Here is an 18,636-nt window from a genome sequence, read left to right as displayed (position 1 = left end):
GGGGGGTGTTTGTGGGGTGTCAGCTTGCCTTTTGCTCCTTCATCATGTCGATACAGATAGGCCCCCAGGAGACTGAAACCCATCAGTGACCTCAAAACTCCTGGATGAGGGGCAACTGGGTGGCTCGGTTGATTGAGCATCTGACTGCAGTTCAGGTCATGATCTCATGGTCCGTGGATTCAAGTGTTGTGTCAGGCTCTGTGCTGACAGTTCAGAGCCTGGAGCCGGCTTGTGATTCTGTGTGTGTCTCTCTCTCTGCTCCTCCCCAACTCATACTCTGTCTCTCTCTCTCCCTCTCTCTTTTATTTATAAATAAAAAAATAAATAAATATTTTTTAAAAATTAAAAAAAAGAAAGTTCTATGTCAGACTGCAGGACCACACAGAATTTCCCAAATGTCTTTGTGTAGTTTTAAGTGTGAGTAACTTCAGAAATATCAATGCTACAAAACTACAAAAAAAAAAAATCCTTCGAAAGTTTGATGGTTTAAGTGTACTTTGCATTTTATTTACTTTCACCAATTTTAAATAGACTTTTTTGTGTGTGTGCCATGGTTTCTGGGTAACCCCCTCAGGCCGGTGGGTCCATGGCAGGTCCTGTTGTACAGGACAGTCATCACCTGATATAGCTCCATTAGACTGTTTCTGGGGGGGGGGGTCACATCAAAACTATCCTACATGGGGGCGCCCGGGTGGCTCAGTTGGTTAAGCGCCCAGGTCATGATCTCATAGCTCGTGGGTTCGAGCCCCATGTAGGGCTCTGTGTTGACAGCTCAAGGCCTGGAGCCTGTTTTGGATTCTGTGTCTCCCTCTCTCTCTGCCCCTTCCCTACTCGTACTCTGTCTCTCTCCATCTCTCAAAACTGAATAAACAGTAAAAAAAGAAAAAAAGCTATCATGCATGTGACAAAGCCTCTATTATTGGATGATCCCTGAATAGCAGCTGATGAAATTTAAAGTGTTCAAAAATTGACTAGAGTGATCCATAACACAGGATAGTGGTTATGTTAAATTTAGTAAGAACATACTGCCATTTGAAAATTCTAATAATAACCAACCTTTCATTTTTAAAAGGTTTTATTTTAATTTTATTTGAAGTTTTTAAGTTTACTTATTTGTTTTGAGAGAGGCAGAGACAGCATGAATTAGGGAGGGACAGAGACAGAGGGAGACAGGGAATCCCAAGCAGGCTCTGTGTTGGCAATGCAGAGCCCGATGCAGGGCTCAAACCCATGATACTGGGTAGTCATGACCTGAGCTGAAACCAAGAGTCTGGTGCTCAACCCACTGAGCCACCCAGGTGCCCCAGCCTTTCTTTTTCTTTCTTTCTTTCATTTTTTTTTTTTTTTTTTAGGTAGGCTTTACACCCAATGTGGGACTTGAACTCACCGCCCTGAGAATAAGAGGCACATGCTCTCCTAACTGAACCATCCAGGCTCCCTGGTAATTAACTTTTCAAATGCTATTTGTTCTAAGTTTATAGCATATGTACTTTCAAAGCAATTAAAGCTTAAATTGGCATTAGCCTTCTGGACACCCTGGATTTATGGTTACTCACCATCTAGGTAATAAGAATTGCTATCCCCCAGTCAGTTCTAGCCTAGCCTCACAGAATTATCTCCCAAACGGCTGTGTTGCAGGAGTTGTTATGCCAGTTTGAGGGACAAGAAATTTGTGGTGAGGGACAGTTCTTACATGGCCTGGAAAATTCTTCACCTCAATTTGTGAGAATAAGGACATTGAACTCCCTCAGAGAGCAGGCATCCATGTTTGCTGCACTGTGGGACACCTAGACTACTCTGCATTTTTCAGGAGGCTCTGAGGGGAAAGGACCCTGCAACAATTCACAGAGATCCTGAGTACCATAAATAAACTACTATGTCCTAATGCAACATTAATTAAGACATAGTAGTGGAATTAGTAATAGTGAAAAACCTGCCAGGAATGACTAAATAATTTGGTTTCAAAATCAGTAGAATCCATGCCTTTGAGGGCTATGGCCATGATTTTTATTTATTTTTATTATTTTTAATACTTTATTATCAAATTGGTTTCCATATAACACCCAGTGCTTCTTCCCACAAGTTCCTCCAACCATGACCATCACCCCCTCTCTCCCTCCCCCTCCCCCTTCAGTCCATGGTTCGTTTTCAGTATTCAGTAGTCTCTCTTGATCTGTGTCCCTCACTCTCCCCCGCTCTCTTTTCCCCTTCCTCTCCCCATGGTCCCCTGCCAGGTCTCTCCTGTTAGACCTATGAATGCAAACATATGGTATCTATCCTTCTCTGCCTGACTTATTTTGCTTAGCATGACACCCTCGAGGTCAATCCACTTTGCTACAAATGGCCAGATTTCATTCTTCCTCATTGTATGGCTAAGATTTTCAAGAGTCCACTTGGTCACCTTTCTGTTTATTAAGAAAAATTGCCCTGGGTCGGGGGGGTTGGGTCACCTGGGTGGCTCAATCAGTTAAGCATCTCACTCTTGGTTTCAGTCAGGTCTTGATCTCATGGTTCCTGTGTTCAAGTCCCACATTGGACTCTGTGCTGACAGTGTGGAGTCTGCTTGGAAAAAATGGCTCTTCCTTTAGGAGGGAAATGCCCCTGCACCAGGTAACATGGTGTGGTGAGTGGGATATGGCTAGGTTTTAGCCCCAACTCAATAACTTGATTGAGTGTCATTGTAAACAACCTGTACAACTGTACATGGTGGCATCAGTTACTGTCCACCCACATTGCCTCTAAAGATAGAAAAGGTACAAGTAGGGGAGCAGTCTAGCTGGCTCATGGATGAGTTTGGGTAGGCTATCGTCCATTACCATGTCTTTAAAAATGAGTCAAATATAATGCTCTTCTTTTAAAACAGGAGAAGAAAAAAAAGCCAAGACTGAAAGTCCTTAATGTTATTTAGAAACAATGAAACCCAACCACTAAAAAACATTTCTTTTCGTTCATATTTTATGCCTTCTCCCTAGAGCCATTGAATATATCACATGTCACAAGACCAAATTCCATTTATTCTTAATAATTTAAAACTAGAATCTGAGCCCAGAAAAAGAAGAATGATTTCTTACCACTGTCTAAATGAATTGTAGTGTTCCCTAGTGAGGCCATGGCCCTTCAGACCAGAAAAATACACACATTTTCACAACAAGTGAAGAAGAAGCACTGAAATTATGTCTAGTTCATTTTCTAGGCTTTGATTAGAGATTAAATAATTCCCAAAGAATGGTAAAAACAAGAGAAAATATACATTTCCCATGTGTTAGAGCAGATGGTGAATGGAAACCCAATGAACTGATGATAAAAATACATACCCACAGTATTGACACTTATTGGTGTAAAGAGAATTTTGAAAATCTAATTGGGCTTGATGATGGAGAGGCAATCACTTGGTTTTATTATTCTAACTGGAAATGGAAAGAGAACTTGTTCCCTAGTTTCCAAAAGAATCTTAGAACTACCCAGACACTTCCTATAATTGTATCATTACTTTTGATGAAAATGACAGGTCAGGAATTTTTCATTTTCTTATGGATTTCTGGAAGAGTAAACTCTGCCTTTCCTCTCTCTCTCTGTCAAGTACACACATGAACACACACCCTTCAGTCTGTCATAATTTAATGTAGCAGTTAGCTCCTTTCAGCCTAATTGTCTCCCTCACATATTGTGGTCATAATTTGAACTCATCCAGAGAACTGAAAAAAGACAGAGCTGTCTTTTATCTAACTTCACTGTCAGGAATTCAGGAAAGCTCCAGTTAGCAATACTGCTGGTTTCTTGCCCATGTCCTGTTGCACTCACCATTCCAATACCAGTTGAGAGCATTTTTCTGCGTGACAGCTACTGTCTGCTTGATGGGTTTCTCTTGGCCAGTCTCCAGACCAACGCAGAAGTACCAATCAGTTAATACCATCAGGTGTATCATACAGCCAATGATTAATGAGTTGAAGGATAAATACCCCAGTTCCCTCATCCCTTAAATGGGACAACTTTGAGACATGCTCTAGACTTCCTTTTCTCCTAGAGGCCTGCAGAGAAGGGCTAGATACAATGTAGGATGTTCTGTTAAATTTGAAAATCAGATAAATAATGAAAACAGTTCAGTTAGATATGTCCTAAGTATTGCACGGGACATTGTTCTATTAAAAAAAAAAAAGAAAAGATTTGCAGTTTGTTAGACCTTCTCATTTAGTAGAGCACCCTGCATTTTTAGTTGCTAAATTTGGCAGCATTACCCTAGAGGATTTGAACCCCAGTTGCCCATATGGAGACACACTGATATTGCAGACCATTGGCCTCCTTGCCTGTATCATTTAACCTGTTCCCTACAAATGTTTCTTGGGATTTCCTCCTACCTTATGTCAGGTTCCCTAGAAGTAGAGCCTCAGATGGGGAGTCTTACAGAAGTGATTTAGGGATGGAGTGCTTTGGAGGGAGAAACCTTAAAACTCACAAGGGGAACAGAATAAGCAGGGGAGGAGCTGAGAAAGGATGTGGTTTTAGGAGGAGTTTAGTTTCAGCCTGAGCCTTGGGGGTGGGGGGGAAGGAGCAGGTCTGGAGCATGACTGACATCACAGGGTTATCATACCTTGCATTTGAAGGGGCTGATCGTTAACACTGTCCCAACCCCCAGTATTCAGTGGTTGACTGTGGTCTATCCAAAGGAGCACAAGGTGCAGGCAAAACACCAGTGATGTCTACAACACCTCCCAAATAACATGGCCTCACATCTCTGTTTCACAGTTTGTTTCTGGGTAACTGGAACCGAAAACACTAACAGTAAAATCCTTGATGGCTCCTTATTCCTCAAAGGTAATCATTTCCCTAAGGGCTAGATTCTATGCCTTCTTTGAAATCTGGAACCACAACTTATTTGCAATACTTCACACATTACAGATGGCCAATAAATATTTGTTGAATTGAATTGTACATAGAAGCACATCTGATATGTCAGTAATACAAACATTAATAAAAAACATACTTTAGTATAGTAACTACTACAATAAACTAAGCTAGGCACTCTATTAAATTACTAATTTTAAAAAATCAATGAAAGGGCTGCTATTGTGTCTCAAAACTACTCTGGAACTGGTCCCAACCTTGTTAGATCCTTAGTGAATTAATAAACATGCAGAAACCGAGAGTCCTGCTTTGTGTCATTAAAGCCCAGAGAGCAGCTAAGACTTGGAAGTTGAGGGATGATGAAGGATCTGACTTCCCCTTGTGCTCTTTCCTTTTTCTGTAGGCATCTCCCTATGTCAAGAAAATGCATGGCATTGCTGAAACCCTCAGTGAGCAAGTTGTCAAGGTTGTAATTGTCTAGATTTCTAGATGTTTCTTCTCCCAAAGAAACCACCTAGCCCAGCTGACTTCGCAGCACCAAATCTTCTGGGGATGGGCACCAAGAGAGGGAGGACAATGGATGGGACAGTGGAGCATCAAGTGCTAATGGACTCCATTGGGACAGGAGCAATGTGACATAGCTCCTCCTGTAGGGGTGGTTGCAGAGGGCTTGGGACACAGGACACATTAGATTTGATGAGCTTGGTCAATAGTGAATCAAGTCAGGCATGAAAGAGAATCATCACCTGCACCAGGGGACTCCTGGGTGGCTCAGTCAGATGAGCATTCCACTCTTGGATTCAGTTCTGGTGGTGATCTCGTGGTCATGATCTCACAGTTGTGAGATGGAGCCCCACACTGGACTCAGTGCTGAATGCAGAGACTGTTTGAAATTCTTCCTTTCTCCCTCTCTCTCTGCACTGCCCTCTTGCTCATTCTCTCCATCTCTCTTTCTCTCTCTCCCTCCCTTCCTCCCTGTCTCTCTCTCTCTCTCTCAAAATAAGTACATAAACTTAAAAAAAAAAAAGAAAGATGGAAACAAAGAGAATCATCAGGACCCATGGTTGGGGTCTGTAGCAGAACAGATATAATGCGCCCTTGAGTCTTTAAGTGGACTTGTTTGAAGACAAACTGGATCCTGGAGGCAATTAGCCTGCCATCTTAAGGACTAGAGGAATAGAGGCGGGTTTTCAGAAAACATTTCTCTTTCAAAGGAAAAGATCCACAATATTTAATGTTGCACAAGGTTATGGTGTGTGTGCATTGAGCCAAAACCTGGGCAGCCAAAGGCAATAGACAAGCTTGGAATTCCAGGATATGGGAGGTGAGTGATGGCAGCAGGTAAGGACTAAACAAAAATGTAGGCACTGAAGCAGAGATAAGGGAGCATTAAAGGGAGAGTTGGGCAACCTGGGTGGCTCAGTCAGTTAAGCATCCAACTCTTGGTTTTGGCTTAGGTTATGAACTTATGATTTTGTGGGTTTGAGCCCTGTGCCAGGCTCTGTGCTGGCAGTGTGGAGCCTGCTTGGGATTCTCTCTCTCTCTCTCTCTCTCTCTCTCTCTGTTCCCCTCTCTCTTTGCACCTCCTTCACTCATGCTGTCTCTGTCTCTCTCAAAATAAATAAATAAACAAAACAATTTTATGAAAAAGAGAAAGCTAATGGTCAACTACTTTGGCAAATTCTTTGGTAGTGCCCGTAAACGCGAGATGTATGCATGCTGTATTATCCAGCAATTCCAATCCTTTGTATATGCCTAACAGAAATGTGTATGTGTCAAGGAATGATCCTTGCACCGTTGTAACAGCCCCAACCTGAAACAACCCAAAAGTTCATCAATAGTAGAACAGATCACTGTGGTAGATTCCTATAATAGAATGCTACCCATCAGCAGAAATCCACAATTACAGGCAACAACATGGATGAATCTCAAAAGCATAATATTGTGTGAAGAATTCAAGCACCAGAAAGCTCATATTTTATGATTCTGTTCACACAAAATAGAAAAGTAGGCAAAAGTAAGTATGACTTTAGCTGGGGGAAGGGTTCGTGATGGAAAGTGGACACCAGGGTGCTGCTGACTGGCTGGTGATGTCCTCTTTCTTGATCCAGGTTTGACGACTCTGTTACAGAAGTGAGCTCAGTTTGTGAAAATTTGTGGAGCTATATGCTTTAGATTTATTCTGGATGTACATTATTCTTCAACAAAACATTAACTATAATGTATAAAAGGAAAACTTTTGAGCAGAGGAGACAAGATTTGCCAGTGCCCTTACTCTGCCCGGTGGTGAACTCCACCTCACTCTGTCACTGTTTTCAGTGGGGCATGCAAAGGAGGCATGTGAGACTGGATTCAGGGAGCTAAACAGCCACTGACTTTCAGCGTGTGGAGGAGCTGGAGTCTGCTCCCTCTCGTTCCCCCCAAAGCAGACATCCCCACCACATCATTCCTGACAACTCATTCTGGAGATGCACTTAGCTCTTTCGTGCTTGGGTGATAACCGGTGTTTGGAAATCAGCACAAGCAAAAATGCAGATTCACGAGACAGCTCCAGAGACCCCAGCAGCAGAGGTTCCCAGGTCATTACACAGCCACTAAGATGACTCAGTTACATACTAATGAGTCTACTTCTTTCCATCTTTCAATTTTCCTCAGATTATCCACTCCCTTGTCATGGCTACTAGAAAATGGCCCAGCAAAGCTCCTTTGGTGTTCATTCTACTTTCTATAATGAATGTGTTTCTACCGTGCTTAATTCAAATGCCCAAGAATTCCCAAACTCAATTTTTTCATAGGTTGATGACAAGCCAACAGACTACCAGCCTCTGACTCAGGGAGATTCACCTGGAGTCACCAGCTGGGTTGCTGGTGAGTCAGTCACATGACAGAAATCTTTTAGCTACAGCATCACGAGGCTGTTAGTATTTTTTTCTATTTTTTAAAAAAATGTTTTATTTCTTTTTGAGAGAGATAAAGAGACAGTGTGAGCAGGGGAGGGTGAGAGAGAGGGAGGCACAGAATTAGAAGACACGCTGCAGGCTCTGAGCTAGTTGTCAGCACAGAGTCCAATGCAGGGCTAGAACCCATGAACTGTGAGATCATGACCTGAGCCACAGACAGACGTTTAACTGAATGAGCCACCCAGGCGCTCCAGTAGTTTTTTCTAGAAGAGGGTGGTCTACCCCATACTCAGACTCACTACTTCTTCATCTTCCCTTCTTCCTTTAGACTCTAAAGTCAAACTCCTGAAGCAATTATTTAGGATAAGCTTTTTCAAACTCACAAAGCAATCACTTAGGATAAACTTCATGCCTGTCTGGTCTGAATCTTGCCATACTGCTGACCTGCATATAGTTAACTGTCAAATTTCTATGTAACTAACAGAATAAGCCCTTGACCCTCAGAATACCTTAACCCTCCATGGGGGGCATAGTCCCATCTCCCCTTCATCCCAGCAGTAGGAATGATGGTGGTTTCGTGGTTTAGGTCCTATAATTTCCCCTGCTTCCCAACTTCCAGCAGCAATGCTGGATGCAGTCAGAAAGTGGCAGAGTGAAGGTAGAAGTCAGGAGACTGAATAATGATCCTTTGAATAGCAAGACCTGATGGAGCCAGGGGCTTCCTGAACAGACACCAGGGAAGGTTGGGCTCCTCTTGACTGGAGGCGTGGATGCCAGTCCATGGGGAAACGCCACAGGACGTGTTGACCTTGGCAGGGTTGTAAACGCTCCAGTTTTCCTTGCATCAACCCTTCTTGAACACCATCTCCAGTGCATTTGTGCAAATCGGTTTTTTCAGAGTGTTCAGAATTTATTCTTTTTTGGCTCTCCTGCTGCTCAATGCAAGTGGGAACTCAAGGGATCCGGCTCCTCTATGGAAAATAAACAGAATTCTTTCTGGAGCCACTGAGCCAGTAGAAAATGGGGCCAAAAAATGAATAAGACACAGTGTAAAGCAAATCAAATCTTTGTGTGCCCTCTGTCACATTGTTCTGTCTGCCTGGTTGAGCAAATGGATGGACGAATCCTGTCCTCTTTCCTCAGCTACCAATAGTTCGTCTACATGTTCTTACTCATAATGCATTTTCTTACAGTTTTGCTTTCAAAGGATTTCTGTCCAAAATCGGTGTCTCTCTCCTTTACCTATACACCTTCAGGCTTTCTCCTTCTGCCCAGTCTCCCTGTTAATCTCAATGGTGATCTTCTGCACATTTGCACTCAAAAGTGCCAATGACTGATGATGTTATAAATGGTTGCAGCATCAAGGTCACCTCCAGCATTCCTGCCACTGACAAATGCTATTATTGATGGGCCTTGACCCTCCAGTGTTATTCCAGACCACTCTAATGACTCAGATGCTTTGGCCAGAGCCCACTAGAGATGTGCTGCCAGCCACAGTGGGGGTTCAGGTCTCCAAGCTTTGAGCACCCCTACATCAGAGTACCTGCTTCCTAACATAGAGAATGCTGGAGGACTGACCTTACCTCCATCTTATTTGCTCCTTCAGTCACTTGGATGCTGATGTATGGAATCTTTGGGTGTGGCACACTAATCTCTGAGTCAGTTCTGACCAAGGGCAAATAGGCTGTCAGCTGCCATGTCCCACCAAGAGCAAATGGTTGTTTTTGGTGTTTTGGCCAAGCGAAGCTGAAGGTGGTCTAGCTCCTGAAAGTGGAATGCACTAGTGACACACTAGTGCAGATATTCAGGGTCAGTTTGATCCTACAATCCTTAAAGTTGTTTATCGAGTTCCACCTAGATATTTAAGTCTATGTATCATAAAAAGGGACAAATGAAAAGATGAAGATTTTGAAGATGAGTTCATTTTACTAAAAAATAAAACAAGCTATTGACTCTGAGCTTTTTTGTGTGTGAATTATTTTAGTAATCTCAGCAACAAACACAGAGAAAAAAGTCAATTTTCTCTTTTTCCTCCCTCTCTAAATGATGGGTAGGGATGTTGGCTTATTAAAACAGTGTCAGTGGGCTTATTAATAATGGTATCAGTTGGGTCTCCAGGTCGCAAAGATAAGCATGCTCTTTACAATTTTAAAACTCATCAATTGCTTGTTTATATTTGGTGTATGGAATTAATTGATTTTTCAATGTTTCGTGAATAGGTTTTCTTTTTACAAACTTTAATGCCTTTTCACTTAAACAGAATAGCAATATTTAAGAGGATGTTAAAATGAGAATGTTTTGAGTTTCCACCAATGCCTCCACAAGCTTACAACAAAGCAACAGATGCCAAATTCTCCATTTCACAGTGAGGTTTTTGATCATCTATGCCAAAGGCCTGAGGCAGCCAACATCCACCTCTTGGGTATAAAAGGGATGTAGCATTTTCCCCCTCCTCATCTTTTACCAAGATTACTTAGAAAAGGAGGAGAGGGGGAGGGAGTTGCTTACTTTCATCAGCCTAGTGAGAAGGTCACCGAGGGGGTCCTCTGAGAACTTGACATTTGTCTTGTGGAGCCTAAGGGTAATAAGCATATGAACTATAACTTTAAAGTCCCAGTGCTGGTCATATCACTCTACTTACACATGAAGACTGCTCACATTCCAGGGATGGGTATCGAAAATGTCATCCCCAACCCGTGAAGGTTACTGGTTTACAAATCCATGAAACCCATGGCCAGTTTGGGAAAATGGGTAGCAGAGCCAACATCTGCACTATTCAGAACCAGGGTCAGTATGTATTCAGGTTGGCGAATTTGCATAGAGCTGATCATAGTAAGGGTCTAAACAAGCAAGACCCTTGAGGGAAACAATCACAGAGATGATGTTCCTAATCCAGAGAATAAGAAGAGTGTGTATTCGCGTGTGAAATAGAACTTGATTGTGATACCAGAGAGAAACACAAGTATATTCAATAAATACATTGAAAAAGAACCATAGGTTTCACATCTCAATGGTACCTATTGGGAGCTACAGGGGCATGTGCTGTCTGCTTAATGCTGGGTGCTTCCATTGCTGGCCAGAGCCCTGGATTTCACTGGGACAAGAGCCCTTGTATGAGATCCAATCCCCATGGATGGTCCCTACAGATACCTGGGAGGGCAGGGAGCATCTTTACCTACAAGGTGCCTGATGGCCCTTCCTGGGATCTTCTAGAGAGTAAGAAAATGTGGCTTCTAACCCCTGCTTCAAAGAAACATGTGTCTGAATTAGTAGGAAAGATTTAGTCTAGAGAGATTAAATTCTTTGATATATCAAATGATATTATAACAGATCTTAGTAATTTGAAAAGGCCATCTCTGGTCAGTTTCCACTTGCTCTAATTAAATGGGTGGAAAGACTGTTCACTGGTTCCTTGTATCTCTTACCCCCTGCACTTTGACAGAGATGCCACGTGACCCAGGCAGAGAAGACTCGAGGCTGCGGGTGGAAGGGGGAATTTCTGCCTCGTGGAATGGGAATGTAGAGGGTGCATTGAGAAACAAAGGAGCATAGGAGGAAAGAGCATCTGCTTCCTGTAAGTCAGAGGATAACCCCACAGGAGCGCCCGCCCGGGCCACACTTGCAAAATGCCTTTCCCACTGCTGTATTCAGACCTCACCACAACTTTATGGATTCATCAGCCCAGGCATTAATGCATTCAGGAATTATTAGATCCATTTTATAGGAAGGGAATGGAAGGCCAGGGAAATGAAGAGATCCATAGTTTGCAAAGAAGTTGCAAGTCTCTGAGAGCCCAATGAAGGGAGAAAACAAGGATAATTAATGAGGATGAGGATTTAAGAAAAAGCCCATTGTTAACTTAGTGAGAGGACATAAAAAGGCAGATTTTCCCTGCCCTTTCTTTCTCCCCTCCCCACTGGCTCACTAGGTCTCTTGGCCCCTCTACTCTGCCCCCCAGGGTCCCATTTCTTATGTCTCAGTGGTTCTAGTCCAGCTCAAGGTCATTATACATTGTTTTTAATGTGAGCATCAGAGTGAAGCTGATACAAGATGAAATATTCCACTGCCAAGGTCAATCTCCGCTTCATATAATTCCAGTGGGTGATTATGCTCAACTCTGCTTTCATCACTTTACCAGGATACCTTTGCATGTTCTGGGGCAGGCTGTGGTTCCAGCAGTGAGGCTGGGTGTGGGCCACAGCTAAGGAAGCAGAGAGAAAATTCCTCATGGCCACATTTTAACTTCGTGGTTTGAAATTTAGACAATCCCCTTTCAAAATGAGGAGGCTGGTAATTGTATCTTTTTATTTCTGCTTTGATAAAGTAATTATTTACTTATATTAGTACATAAAATTTGCCTTCTAGACCTCATTACCCAGCTTTTTGTTTTATTTTTGTATACAGAGATCACTGTCTCCACTAGTGTCACTGTGGCTTTTCTCTTAGTCTTGGCTGCTGTATTTTATTAAAAAGTAATCTTCTTCTTTTTTTCTAATGTTTATTTATTTTCAAGAGAGCAAAACAGAGTGTGACCAGGAAAGGGGCAGAGAGAGAGGGAGACAGAATCTGAGCAGGCCCCAGGCTCTGGGCTCTGGGCTCTGGACTGCCAGCACAGAGCCTGATGCGGGGCTTGAACCCACGAGCTGCGAGATCATGACCTGAGCCAAAGTCAGACACTTACCCTACTGAGCCACCCAGGAGCCCCCAAAAGTAGTCTTCTTTGATAGTGGCTCATGGGTATGATATTGTTTGAGTTCTTACTGTCTGAAAATATCATTCTTCACTTTACTATGTCCAATCAAATTCACAGAGAATGGGCCACACTCTTCCTCCACATCTTATTGATATTGTTCTTCTTCCTTTCAGAATTGAGGTGCTTGAAGCCAGTCTTATTTTTTTTAATTTATCTATTTTGAGAGAGAGAGAGAGAGAGAGAGAGAGAGAGAGAGAGAGATCATGCATGCGCAGGAGGTGCAGAGAAAGGGGGAGAGAAAGAGAAGTCTGAGCAGGCTCACACTGTCAACGCAGAGCCCAAAGCAGGGCTAAAACTCATGAACCCTGAGATCATGACCTGAACTGAAACCAAGAGTTGGATGCTTAACTGACTGAGCCACCAGGCGTCCCTTGGCCAGTCTTAATTCCTCCATTACACGCGACTCTTACCTGACTGGATATCTAAATGGTTATTTATCTTTGTTCAATAAATACCTGCATACATCTCAGAGCTGATCATTCTTTTCCTTATCCCCTACTGTCATGCTGGGAAATAGGAGAGGATTCGAGGCACACACCTGTATGTATTTGCAAAAACTCATTAGCTGAGATGTAAACATTTCACTGTATGGAAATTTTAACTTCAAAACATAAACCAATACTAATGTCTAGCTAGTAATACTCATACTGAGTGTTTAGGGGTGAAGCATACTGATACCTACAATGTAGTAATAACTGCATCAAAAAAGAAAATGGGGGCACCTGGGTGGCTCAGTTGGTTAAGCATCCAGCTTCGACTCAGGTCATGATCTCACGGTTCATGGGTTCGAGCCCCGTGTCAGGCTTTATGCTGACAGCTAGCTCAGAGCCTGGAGGCTGTCTTAGGATTCTGTGTCTCCCTCTCTCTCTGACCCTCCCCTGCTCATGCTGTCTCTCTCTGTCTCTCAAAAATAAATTTAAAAAAACAGAAAAAAATTTAAAAAAGGAAAATGGACTGAGACACCTGGGTGGTTCAGTCAGTTAAGAATCTGACTCTTGGTTTTAGGTCAGGTCATGATCTCAGGGTTCATAGGTACAAGCCCCATGCTGGGCTCTGCACAGCGTAGAGCTTGCTTGGGATTCTCTTTTCCTCTCTTTTTGTCTTTCTCTGTGCACTCTCTCTCTCTCAAAATAAATAAACTTAAAAATAGTAAAATGGACTGATAGATAGGTTTGTGATAAAGCAAAGAAAAGCATCAACAATTGTAGAATCTAGATGGCAAATATCTGATTCATTGTACAATTCCTTCCATTTTTGTGTGTGTTTGAGGAGTCCTATAATAAAATGTTAGAAACAGGGCACCTGGGTGGCTTAGACAGTTAAGCGTCCAATGAACAGGTCATGATCTCACAGTGTGTGAGCTCGAGCCCCTAATCACGCTCTATGCTATCAGCACAGAGCCCTCCTTGCATTCTCTGTCCCTCTGTCTCTGCCCCTCCCCTATTTGCACATTCTCTTTCTCACTCTCTCTCTCAAAAATAGACATTAAAAAAAGAAATAAAATGTTAGAAAGAACATAAGCAAAGTAATTATTGTGGCAAACTACAGAAGACGTGAAAAAATAATTAGCGTTGAATAATAGAGTTGGTGATTTATCAAAATGGGTAAATATGTGACAAATTACCAAAATTGACTCTGAGAAGTAAAAAAATAACTGAAATAGATATTTTAAAAAATTTTTTAAGTAGTTTATTGTCAAACTAGTTTCCATACAACACCCAGTGCTCTTCCCCACAAGTGCCCTCCTCCATCACCACCACCTCTTTTCCCCCCTCCCCCTTCAACCCTCAGTTCATTTTCAGCATTCAATAGTCTCTCAAGTTTTGTGTCCCTCTCTCTCCCCAACTCTCTTTCCCTCTTCTCCTCCCCCTGGTCCTCCATTAGGTTTCTCCTGTTCTCCTGTTAGACCTATGAGTGCAAACATATGGTATTGAAACAGATATTTTTAAAAATGATTTTTAAGTTATATCAAATATGAGTTAAGTGGCTGTCCAAGAGTGTGGAAGTGTGAACTGGGAGAGGTTTGAGGAAAATGAAGGAGATTTGGACTGAGATGGAAAGGAAGTGGTCACAGAAACCTGACCACTGTTACCAGCCTGGCTTCCTAGTCCACAGGAAAGGTGACAATTTTGGCCTTCTTTGATGACCGGCAGTTCTTCAGCGTGGGTGTGAATCTCAGTCCCCAGGAAGACTTGTTAGGACACCAGTTGCTGGACCCCACATCCAGACTTTTAAAATTCTATGGGTCTGTGGGTACCCGGGTGGCTCAGTATGTTAAGCATCTGACTTCTGATTTCCGCTTAGGTCTTAATCTCACAGTTGGTGAGACGGAGCCCCATGTGGGATTCTGTGCTGATAGTGAGGAGCCTGCTTAGGATTCTCTCTCTCCCTCCCTCCCTCTCTGCCCCTCCCCTGCTCGCTCATGCACATGCAGTCTTTCTCCCTCTCTCAAAATAAATAAGCTTATAAATAAATACATAAATAAATAAATAAATAAATAAATACAATTGTGCAGGTCTGGGGTAGAGGTCTAAGAATCTGCATCTCTCAAAAGTCCCCAGACACTGCTGCTGCTAGCCCGGTGCTGCCAGTGTGAGAACCTCCCCTGAAGACATGATTGCTGCTCCTCTGTTCATCCGCCCCACACGTACCTTGACTTTTTGTTCAGGTAAATCATCACAGGCAGAGACTCAGAGATGGAGAAACCCACACAGGATTAATCTCCAAGGAGCAGGTACATAATAATTTTGGTCATTTTACCTGTTTATATTCTTGCATTTCCATTAAAATATTACAATTTTCTCTTTTTTTTTGAGGACTACATGTAATACAGCACATATGGGGCAGATACTTGTTTTGTTCTTACCAGATGTGTGCAACTTTAAACGTGTATATTTTACATTAAGGTATTAATCATTCATGTTAATTATATTAAAATGCATTTTGAGAGGCTATAATTAGTTTTAAAGGTTATGTCCTAAAACTGGCCATAGGGGAAGATGCCCACTTATCTAATTTTTCATAAATGCCACATGTAAGTGGAAATCTCTGCATAAAAGTTTACACACACACACACACACACACACGCATGCATACATGCACACACACACACACGGAACAATACATTACAGGCAAAGGACCTCCTTGATAGCATGTTTTTATTCATATCTGAATTTGGAGATAAACATTTTAGGTGTGTTGTCCAGCCTTACCCCTGCAGCTCTGTCCCATCCTGATGAATAGACAAACAGAAAGAAGACAATGGTCTGCTCACAATTGAATTAGTGGCTTGGAAGATAAAGTGAAAAAAAAATGTCTCTCAAAACAGAAAGAATAATAGAATAATATAGAAACAGAAGCCGCAAGGCAGAAAAAAAAAAAAAAAAGATTTGGAGGCCAGATCTGGGAAACCTAAGAGAGACTAATAGGCATTCCAGATGGAGTGGATGAGACAGATGGAAGGGAGTTAATCACACACATAATTGAAAACTTTGCTTGTCTGACAAAGACTTGGTTTGCAGATAAAAGTGCTCGCAGAGTTCCAAATGTGATTAATGAAAAAAGACACACACTTCAGCACATTCTGGTAAAATTATGAATTGAGAATAAACAGTAAAACGTTTCTTGGCCAGGCAGAGACGAAAAGATGACATTAGCAATAAACTGTGTCTTCAGCGAGAGTCTGGTTTTTCGTGACTGGCCTCACGCTGCGTGGTGGATTCCAGATGACTGTGGATGCTGCTTTGAGACGGGGAGTTTGTTCTGGGCTTTTCCCAGCGGCTGCTTAATCTATAGGATGTAACAGAGTGATGCTCTGCCAGTCCCAGGCGTCATCTATAAGAAGACTTGCTTCTGCTTCCTGCTTCTTAAACTGCTTGCACTTGGGATGCTCAGGCTCTGAGCCAGCTGCCATGTTGTGAGGAAGCCCAACCACATGGAGGCGGCCTGTGTGGACTTTCCTGCTGACAACCCAACTGAGTTTAGATTCTGGCCAACAGAATGAATGACCAGAGCCAGAATACCCTTTAGTGAACTGGGAGGGAGAATTCTAGGCGTTAATAATCCTATTAAATTCCACTTCCTTGTCTACTGCAGTGGGATCCTTTAAAGGAAGTATCTCATAGATTCCAAATAAACAGAGAATTGCCCCCTCTGCCTACTTAATCCTTTATAATAGGATTATGTATAGTTTTTTGGTTGTACCTCAGGAGCTCTCCTGATGGCATTTAATCTGCCTGTTTGGGGGCAAACAGCGAAGAGGTGCCCCTGCTTGTCTGAGACAAAGGAGAATGTTAAGCTATTAGGCCATGAAATGGCAGAAGTTATTAGCTGAATAACTACATGACAGTTGTTACCATCATGAGATCTGAAAAAGGCTCTGGAAAAAACATGGATCCTAGTACTGTATTAACCATGTTTTTTATTTTCTGTATTCTGTTGCTTTGACATCTGGGGTCTTGCTGACCCCTCCTACTGCTAGCCAATTTCTAGAGATGACAAAAAACGTGCCCATGAGCACACTTTTCAAATACAAACCAACCAATTCACAGCCCACATTCCTACTGCTTCCTTTACAGGATCTCACACTGTGAGCTACTATCTACTTGCCTAATCCCCCCAGGGCTAGGTACTGGGCAACCAGGGACAACTACTAAGTTCCAGGGCACACTAAAATTATTCAAACCACCCAATCCTAAGCCTGCTTACCTTGCCTCAGCTCTTCTTTCCCGAAGAAACCACAGGAAAGATTCCTGTACACAGTTCCCCTTTCTGTCTGCATGTTACCAAGCTCAGTATTTTCTCAGGTGGTCACACTTGATGAGGCATACTACCTCCTCTTAGGAACTGTGAGTAACAAATTATTCAAAGACAATAGTCTCCTGATCTAGTGGCATTTCTATATCTCAAATTTTCGATGAATACACTCTATATTTTTTTATTTTTTATTTTTTGAATACACTATATTTTAAAGCAAACCTCCAGATAGTGGAGTCAGGCTTCTCTTTCTACCAGATATTGAAAGATTTTGATATTTATAAAAATGCTGTTGGGCCAGCTCTGTCACTGGTCATTTCACCATAATACAAATATGTTCTAGGTGGTCTGTGGTGAGTGACATATATTTTTCAAAGATGGTTGCAACACTATCTTCCATCTAAGGTGGTCTTTTTTATAATATAACTTTTATATTACTCCCACTTATTTCCTCACCTTGAATCTTGTGATTGTGGCAGAAGTGATCCAATATGACTTGTAAGGCTAGGTCATAAAAGATAATAAAGCTTCTGCCTGGTTCTTGGTGGAACATTCCCTGTAAGGACCCGACCTCCATGCTGTACGGAAGCTCAAGCAGCATGTGGAGAGGCCCACATGGAGAGTAACCATGCCCACCAAACTGGCTGAGCTCCCAGCCAACAGAGAGAACCCCCTTGCCAGCCTCGTGAGTGTGCCATCTTGGAAGTAAGTCCCCTGGTCCTCAGGTAAGCTGTCCCAGCTGACATTGAGGGAGATGAGCTGTCCTCGCTGAGCCCTGTCAAAATCGCAGATTCATGAGCTAAATAATGTTTGTTGGTTTAAACCACTGAGTTTTGAGGATAGCTTATAATGTAGCAGCATTTAACTACAAAGCCCTGCCACAAAGGCTCCTCTCGGCCCCCACCAAAATGCACAGATTGTTCATGGAAACTGCCAATATGTCTGGGCCTAGGGCAGGGCAGATTTGCTAAACCAAAAATCCACTCCCAGAGATTCTGATTTTATTGGTTTGTAGTGGGACTTCAGTGATCCTCATGTGTAACCAGGAGATACTAATACTAACATCACACCTAGAAAAACCAATTAGAAACTGTGAGGGTGAGGCACAGGCATCTGTGTGTTTTCAAGTTCCTCAGGTGGCTCAATGTATGGACAGAGCTGAGAACCTTGTAGCTAAACTATCTACAAAACGAATGTCAGAGCAGCGCTTCTTGAAATGTAATGTGCATACCAATCACCAGGGGACCTTGTTAACAAGGCAAATCCTGGTTCAATAATTGTGAGGCAGCATTCCAGGTCTGCATTTCTACCAAGTTTCAAGGGAATGCTGATGCTACTGATTCCAGGGCCACACTTGGAGCAGCTGGGAATAAAGCACTCATGAAA

Source organism: Suricata suricatta, chromosome 12, assembly GCF_006229205.1.
Source record: "Suricata suricatta isolate VVHF042 chromosome 12, meerkat_22Aug2017_6uvM2_HiC, whole genome shotgun sequence".
Taxonomy (NCBI): Eukaryota; Metazoa; Chordata; class Mammalia; order Carnivora; family Herpestidae; genus Suricata; species Suricata suricatta.
The sequence above is the reverse complement of the archived record's forward strand: the minus strand, read 5'-3'. Positions refer to the sequence as shown.